We start from the raw sequence: 7,395 nt of genomic DNA, 5'->3' as shown, positions 1-7,395 counted from the left end.
GCCAGAGAATGGAAATGGAAAACTACATTTTCTTTTAGAAATAATGGAAATCAAAACCAAGGACTGCTTTAATTACTATAAAAAGAATGAGGAATACTTGTAACACCTTAGAGACTAACAAATTTATTTGAGAATAAGCTTTCGTGGGCTAAAACCTACTTCATCAGATACATGGAGTGGAAAATACAGGCATCTGATGAAGTGGGTTTTAGCGCACGAAAGCTTATGCCGAAATAAATTGGTTAGTCTCTAAGTACTCCTCATTCTTTTTGCTGATACAGACTAACACGGCTACCATTCTGAACCCTTTAATTACTATGTTCATCCGGTCTTGTGATATTGATACCACTTTGAAAGTGTTCTAGAGACTCTTAAGTTGAATTCCTATCTGAATTCTTCCAAATGTGTGTCGGTGGGTATGAACCTCTTTAAAAGGCAAGATCCAGCAACAGAAAGTTATTGTCCTCTATTTTGACCTTTCTTGCACCCCATGCAGACCCAGTGCCATGTGTTTCACTGGTGCACCTGCAAATTAGTGTATGAGGATTTAGCTGTATGACTCAAACTGGTGTAAAACAAGGTTTGTGCTCCTAAATTCACTCCATCATTTCCAGTGGTGTTTCACTGAAGCAGTACGATTTAACTAATAGGACATAGGGCCATAAGGAGGCTACACTAGGGGGACATATGCTGTACATAAAAAGGCATTAAAGTGATGAAATTTCTGGTGAATTATTATGTGCAGTCAAAGTTCAACGTTAAGATATGTTTGTTTAAACCTTGGGCCTACAGTTTCATATGTCAGTGGGATATGTCAAAAGTCTTCAGGTAGGCCTAAAAAAAAAGTTGATTTTACTAGAGGCAGTGAGCAATTACTCCACTCATTAGCTACTGGCAATGGCACTTTCCTATAGGTTATAGATGCTTGCTGTGTATCAAGTTGCCTATTTATACCATCCAAGCAGTTCACAAGAGGTTGATTAAGGTATTCTGCATGGTTTACCTTTTATTTGTCTTTGTATGCCTCTCTCTTTTTTGCTCTCTAAATCTGCCACAAGCCTCAAGAAAGGAAAGGTTGCCAGTCTGCTGTTGACATAATTAGCCTACTCAGACATTATCAGACACCATCCATGCTACTTAAAAACAAAGATGCATATGAATTGTTTTTCATGGCTTCCTGAAATGCTAGTGCTGCACAAACAAACATCCCTTTCCCAACACATTAACACATTCATTGTATAGTACTCAATTACCAGGAACTTTAAGTATAAATACTCTATGGCAACAGACTTACAAAACCTGTACCTGATAAAAGTTGCCAATCTTTTGATTAAATGTTACATTCCAATTATCTGTGACTGTGCAAAGTTATACACTCCAGTTGATTATTTCACATATAGAAATCATAAGTGATATTCAAACTCAGCACCCAGGGCATCAAAGCACTGCTACCACACCCATTAATGTTAAAAACAAAAAAAGAAAAAAGAAAAAAAAAGGAGCTCTGGTAGCTCAGCTAATAGGCTTTTTGTATTTTTCTATCATAGATAAATACTGTGTATTAAGAAACACTGCTCTTAACATTTTAAAAAAGGTTTCAGAGTAACGGCCGTGTTAGTCTGTATTCGCAAAAAGAAAAGGAGTACTTGTGGCACCTTAGAGACTAACCAATTTATTTGAGCATAAGCTTTCGTGAGCTACAGCTCACTTAAAAAAGAGTTGATACATTTAATAAACTTCCAATGTTCTGTGTTCCAGGGTGGCTAGCCAAGGCTACCAGGGATCGGCTTTTTTAAAGCGAACAAGCCCTTCTTGTCCCACCTGTTAGTAATGAATCACCTAGGCGGCTGACTGGCAGCTTATTGGCTAACAAGCACCTGGACTTAATAAAAGGCTACCAGAGCTCACCTGGACGGGTGACACTAAAGAGAGAGAAGGACCTAAGGAGAAGTCTCTTATGTTGTTGTTGAACTTGCTGTTAATAAATAAGACCCCCAGAAAGTGGGGAGGGGCACTGTTTGATAATAAAAACCTTACTAAACCTATCATCAACCCAGTTGTGGAAATTAAGGACTGAATTACCTACAGCACTGCATCTGGCCTCAAGGGCATGTGTGGGGATGGTAGGCACCTTTTACTTTCTCATTCAAATATGCACATATTGAAATGCAATGTAATACTCAACCTCATATTGGTGTAATGATTCATGACAATGCCAAGCTTAGGTTCTGGAAGAACTGCTCACAGAAAACTCCAGATTTAAAACTCTATCCAAAGAAAAAAGGAGAAGCATCCTCTGATTGCCATGGTGATTGAGGTTAAAGTCTCTCCAAATTCAGATTCGAAGGTGCTTTAATTTCTTTCATGCCCAACTATTTCAGAGACTTCATACAATCTCTCTGTTTTCTTGCCATGTATCATCAAAGGCCAGCAAATTTTTAGTTAAAATTGTTAAAGCTTTGTTCTAGTCCTTCAAGACACATCACAGCTAAAAGAAACCCAGCATTTCACTGAATCCAGTGATTATGGAAGCAGCACCTTTCTCAATTTTTGCAACAACTTTTGCATCTAGAAGAAAATATTTAACATATCCAGATATTTTGGCACATCCCTGATAGTTATGTAAGCAAAATGGAAAATAATATCCAGCTGGCTATACAGTAACTCCTCACTTAACGTTGTAGTTATATTCCTGAAAAATGTGACTTTAACGATGTTAAGCAAATCTAATTTCCCCATAAGAATTAATGTAAATGGGGGCAGGGGGGTGTTAAGGTTCCAGGGAATTTATTTTTGCCAGACAAAAGGCAGTGTATACATGTACAGTATAAGTTTTAAACAATTTTAAACAGGTAATTTAATATAGGTATAAGTTTGAAACAGTTTTAAACAAACAATTTAGTACTACAATCATCATTGCTGAGTATGAAGCTTGGTGGAGTCAGAGAGTGGAAGAGGGTGGATTGTCCAGCTGCTCCTCTTGCTGAACTTTCCAAACTTGAAAAAACACACCTAGAGATTGTTGTTTTGCTTTCCTTTTTTTTTCTTGGTAAACTTTTTTATAGCAAGTCATTAGATGACCAACTCCCCTAATCACTTTGGAGCTGCATTCCCTGTCCAGGATTGTCTTCAATCATCTGGAAAGCTTCAGAAAGATGTTTATTAGTCAAATTTCAATGGGTTGGTTCTTCTTTTACTTCTTGGCCCTCTTCTTCCATTGCTCTCATCACCTCTCGTTGCATCAAATCTTCATTAGTTAGCTCTTCTCCATGTGATTGCAGAAGTTGTGTAACGTCAGCTTCTTCCACCTCATCAAAACCTGCTTTCTTGGCCAAGCTGAGGATAGCTTTCTTCATAGCGGGAACAACATTTTAAAATCCTTTTAAGTTATTGACACATTCAGGCCACAACTTCTCCCACATGCCATTCATGCATGCCTGAGTAACTTCAGCCCAGGACTCACCAATATTATTGATGCACTTGCGGATGTTGTAGTCACACCGAAATTGCTGAATCGTAGGTTTGCCTTCCCCATCGGTGCCTCTGATGAGCTGGTCGAAAGTACGGTGTAAGTAATATGCCTTAAATGCAGTGATGGCTCCATGGGTTGGATGAGTAATTTGGTGTTAGGTGCACAAAATTGATATTTTTGCACAGGTCATCCAGGATGATTGGATGAGCCGTTGCATTATCAATAAGCAATAAAATCTTGAAATCAAGATTTTCCTTGGCACAGTATTCCTTCCATGCAGGGGCGGCATAGAGAGTCAGCCACTCTGAAAAGATAGCTCCAATTATCCATGTCTTCTTATTGGATCTCCAAATGACTGGAAGGTGTTCGTTTGAAAATCCCTTGAGAGTGTGTGGTGTTTCAGATTGGTACACTGTCAGTGGCTTCATGTTCCTGTCTCCGGCAGCATTACCCCCTAGAAGCAAAGTTAGGTGGTTTTTAGCTGCTTTAAATCCAGGTGCTGTCTTCTTCTCTCAGGAAATGTAAGACAACACAGGTATCCTCTTCCAGTACAGGCCCATTTCATCAACACTGAAGACTTGTTTAGGGGAATAACCACCTTCCTCAATTATTTTCTTGAGATAGTCGGGGAATTTTTTAGCTGCTGGGACTGTATCAGCACTAACTGCCTCACTGGACATCTTGATGTTATCCAGGTGGAAGCACATCTTGAACCAATCAAACCATCCCCGACTTGCTGTGAAAGTCTCTGTCTGTGATCCTTCACCTTGGTCTCTCTTCAAATTGTCGTACAAACTTTTTGCCTTAGCTTGTATCACTAGCAAACTTAGAGGTATGTTCTGCTGGTTTTGGTCCTCTATCCACAATGAGAGAAGACACTCCATGTTTTCCAGTAAACTACTTCTTGATTGACTTATTGTCGTAGCATTAAGTGGCGTTACATACCAAGCACTAGCCCTGACCTTGTCGGCATTACTCCAAATTGTTCTCACAGTGGTCGGAGTAAGACCTAGAGTGATGCCAATGTCTACTGCATGCTCACCTGCATCAAAACCCCTTAAAATATCTAATTTAGTACCCAAACTAATGGTTTTCTGGCTGCTAGTGGTACTGCTACTGCTAGGCGCTCGACTATCACTTGCTGGACATTTTTGATTCATGATGCTGGGTGATGCTCTTCTGGACGGCACATGCAAGTGTTACTCTTCACTCCCTTCAGCCTGGAGTGGCCAGGGTCATGCAGCATCAATCAACTATTGCAAGGGAAAGAATCTGGAAAACCCATGTCATTCTCCATGGTAATCTGCTCCCCTACTGGAAGCCCTGTGGGCTTAGGCTAGGACTAGTTAAGGAGGTTCTTACTTCCTTGCAGGTTCTTACTTTTGCAGGAGCCCTGCTGGAGGACCAAAGGCCTGTCTTCTAGGGTGCCCTGGAAAACCTGGCCCTGCTGTATCTCCCCTAGTAACCATGCACTCAGCACCTGAGCAGCATTGCAGCCAATGTAGTAAGAGGAGGAAAATAACATTTGCTGCTGGGCTGTGCCCCTCCCTGCTGTGTGTGCATGCAGGGACAGGGAGATGCAGCTGGCATTAAAGTTAATGGCAAAGCTCTCGTGGATTTCCCAGACTTTCATAGGAGCAGGGCCAAGTTCTGTGCCTCTCTACGCTGTTTCTCCCCCTTGCTACAGCGAAGAGGCACTGGAATGTTATTACTGTCACTTGCTTTGGGTTGGCTGCCGCCCCCTGTGTTCTTACCTCCCTCCAGCGAAGGGTTGTGGGGGAGCGGATGGAACATTGTTTATTCAGCCGCAAGACAGCAAGGCAGGGCCACTGCTGTGCACCCCCTTTGCAGGCAGCTGGTGGCCTCGCACGCGCTTGGCGTAGCGCCCTATTCCCGAGCAGAGCGGCGGCTGAGCCATAAAGCAACGGTGAATCGCTGTGGAGGCTGGGTAGCGTGAACGTGGTGTGTGTTTACAATACGTACTGTACAGTCCTGTAGTTGGGAGCTGCCCTCGCCTTACCCCACACAGGCACAGCCCACTGCAGACAATAAGGCAGGCAAGGAAGCTGCCATGTTAGGCTAGGAAGAGCCTTGAGCAGCAGCTTCCCCTACTGTGCAAGCACAGGCGCTGAATTTGCCAGGGGGTGCTCAACCCCCGGATCTGCCCCAGGCCCGCCCCCACCCCACCCTTTCCCCGAAGTCCCCTCCCCTGCCCTGTCTCTTCCCACCCCCACTCCACCTCCTCCCCAGAGCACGTCACGTCCTTGCTCCTCCCCCAACAAGCCTCCTGAACACAGCAGAACAGCTAATTGCTGCAGGCAGGAGGCAGGAGAAGGAGGAAGGTGCTGATCTGCGGAGTCCGCCAGTGGGTGGGAGGTGCTGGGAGGGCGGGAGTGTAGGGGAGCTGACTGCGGGGGCTGCCAGCCCACTCTGGTTACAAGTTGTGCAATGCACTCTAATAAAGTCACTGCTCTTCCGGAGAATCCTGCAAGCCATGGACAAAGAAGGTAGACAAATGACGTTGTAAATGAGCACTGCACAACTTTAAACGAGCATGTTCTCTAATAGAGCATGGATGTAGCATCAAAACAACATTAACCGGGAGGACGTTAAGAGAGGAGTTACTGTATAAGAACCAAGGGCCGGAACTAAAGTTACTGTCATGATTACACAGCCACATGGTAGACATTAGTTATCATTAATGTTTGCAATGTGCATCTTTTCTGAGATGCTGAAGTTGCTTTTTATGTCAAAAACATAGTGGGATCTTCATAAGTGGTGAGGTGCCTAGGAGTTTGATGCCTAGGTGCTTTTGATAATCCCAGTAGGCGCCTATCTGTACCAACCTCTGAAAATGTGGCCTCAAAGCTAGAAGTGTCAGCGCATTGATCTTTGAAGAAATTGATGAGCAGCATACTGAAAGACACTTGTTGACATGAAAAGTGGCTTAAACATCTCTGAAAAGATGCAAATCTAAAACACTAATGATAACTAAAGGGTGTTGTTATGGTCCAGTAGCTGTTGGTATTTAATTAAAAATAAATAAAACAACAGCATTGTCCTCTCTCAACCTCTTCTGTGTGGCTGTGTAAACATGACAGTAACTTTAAATCTGGTTGACAACTACTTCCTCACCTGTCAGCAGTCAGTGAGTTGCAGTTCAAACAGTGTTACACAGGAAAACATGTCCTAATCCCCCTCCTCTACTCCAAATCCAACAGGAAAAATTTGGAGCATAGTTGAATGCTAGGTCAAAAATGTCATAGCTTAGCAAGCAACTAAACAATTAAAAATATAACTCTGGAACAAAGAAAGATGATTCACTAGAACAAGAAAATTAGAAAGAACTTGAAACAGGTTAGAATACACTTGCACACTACCATTGTAGAGAATTACACTGAACTTGAAAAATTACAACCTTATGGAAATTAAATCTTCAACCTTGTACCCAGATTTTTATTTATATATATATATATACATACACACACACGTGTGTGTGTGATATCAGCAAAAATCTTTGCTGATGGGTAATCTGGATTCTTATCAAAAGCTCCCGTGTCATTATTAGGGAGATGTTTTGAAAAGATAGGGAGACTCAGACAAGAGGCAGTAAATGTCCCCTTGCTATGCTTAGCCATTATATAAATCAATGACATTCAAAATTACATAAAAAAGAATACATCTTATGATATTTAATTGAACTGCACTTATCCAACACATCTACATCTTCAGAAATGGTGATTCCTAGACTATGCAATCTGGAGTTTTGTAATACATTCAGCAAAATTTTGACTGAATTTGTCTAAAGTAACAATTTACATACAGCACCATCTTTATGAAGCAGACCTGCTGAAGCCCAGATACAATAGGCCTGTCTAATTGTAGGCGGAACATGATCATATGACACCTGAAGTTACCAGAAA

The 7,395-nt window shown here is 42.0% G+C and overlaps 1 pseudogene across 1 annotated transcript; it reads right to left on the bottom strand.

Moving 5' to 3' along the window:
* Positions 1–3,984: 3,984 nt before the first annotated feature.
* Positions 3,985–4,632, bottom strand: LOC311524951 (putative CENPB DNA-binding domain-containing protein 1 pseudogene; annotated as a pseudogene). Its single transcript has one exon. The product of its transcript is annotated as a putative CENPB DNA-binding domain-containing protein 1 pseudogene (transcript).
* Positions 4,633–7,395: the final 2,763 nt, after the last annotated feature.

Source organism: Lepidochelys olivacea (genome assembly GCF_965140295.1).
Source record: "Lepidochelys olivacea isolate rLepOli2 genome assembly, chromosome: 8".
Lineage (NCBI taxonomy): Eukaryota > Metazoa > Chordata > Testudines > Cheloniidae > Lepidochelys > Lepidochelys olivacea.
The sequence above is the reverse complement of the archived record's forward strand: the minus strand, read 5'-3'. Positions and strand labels throughout refer to the sequence as shown.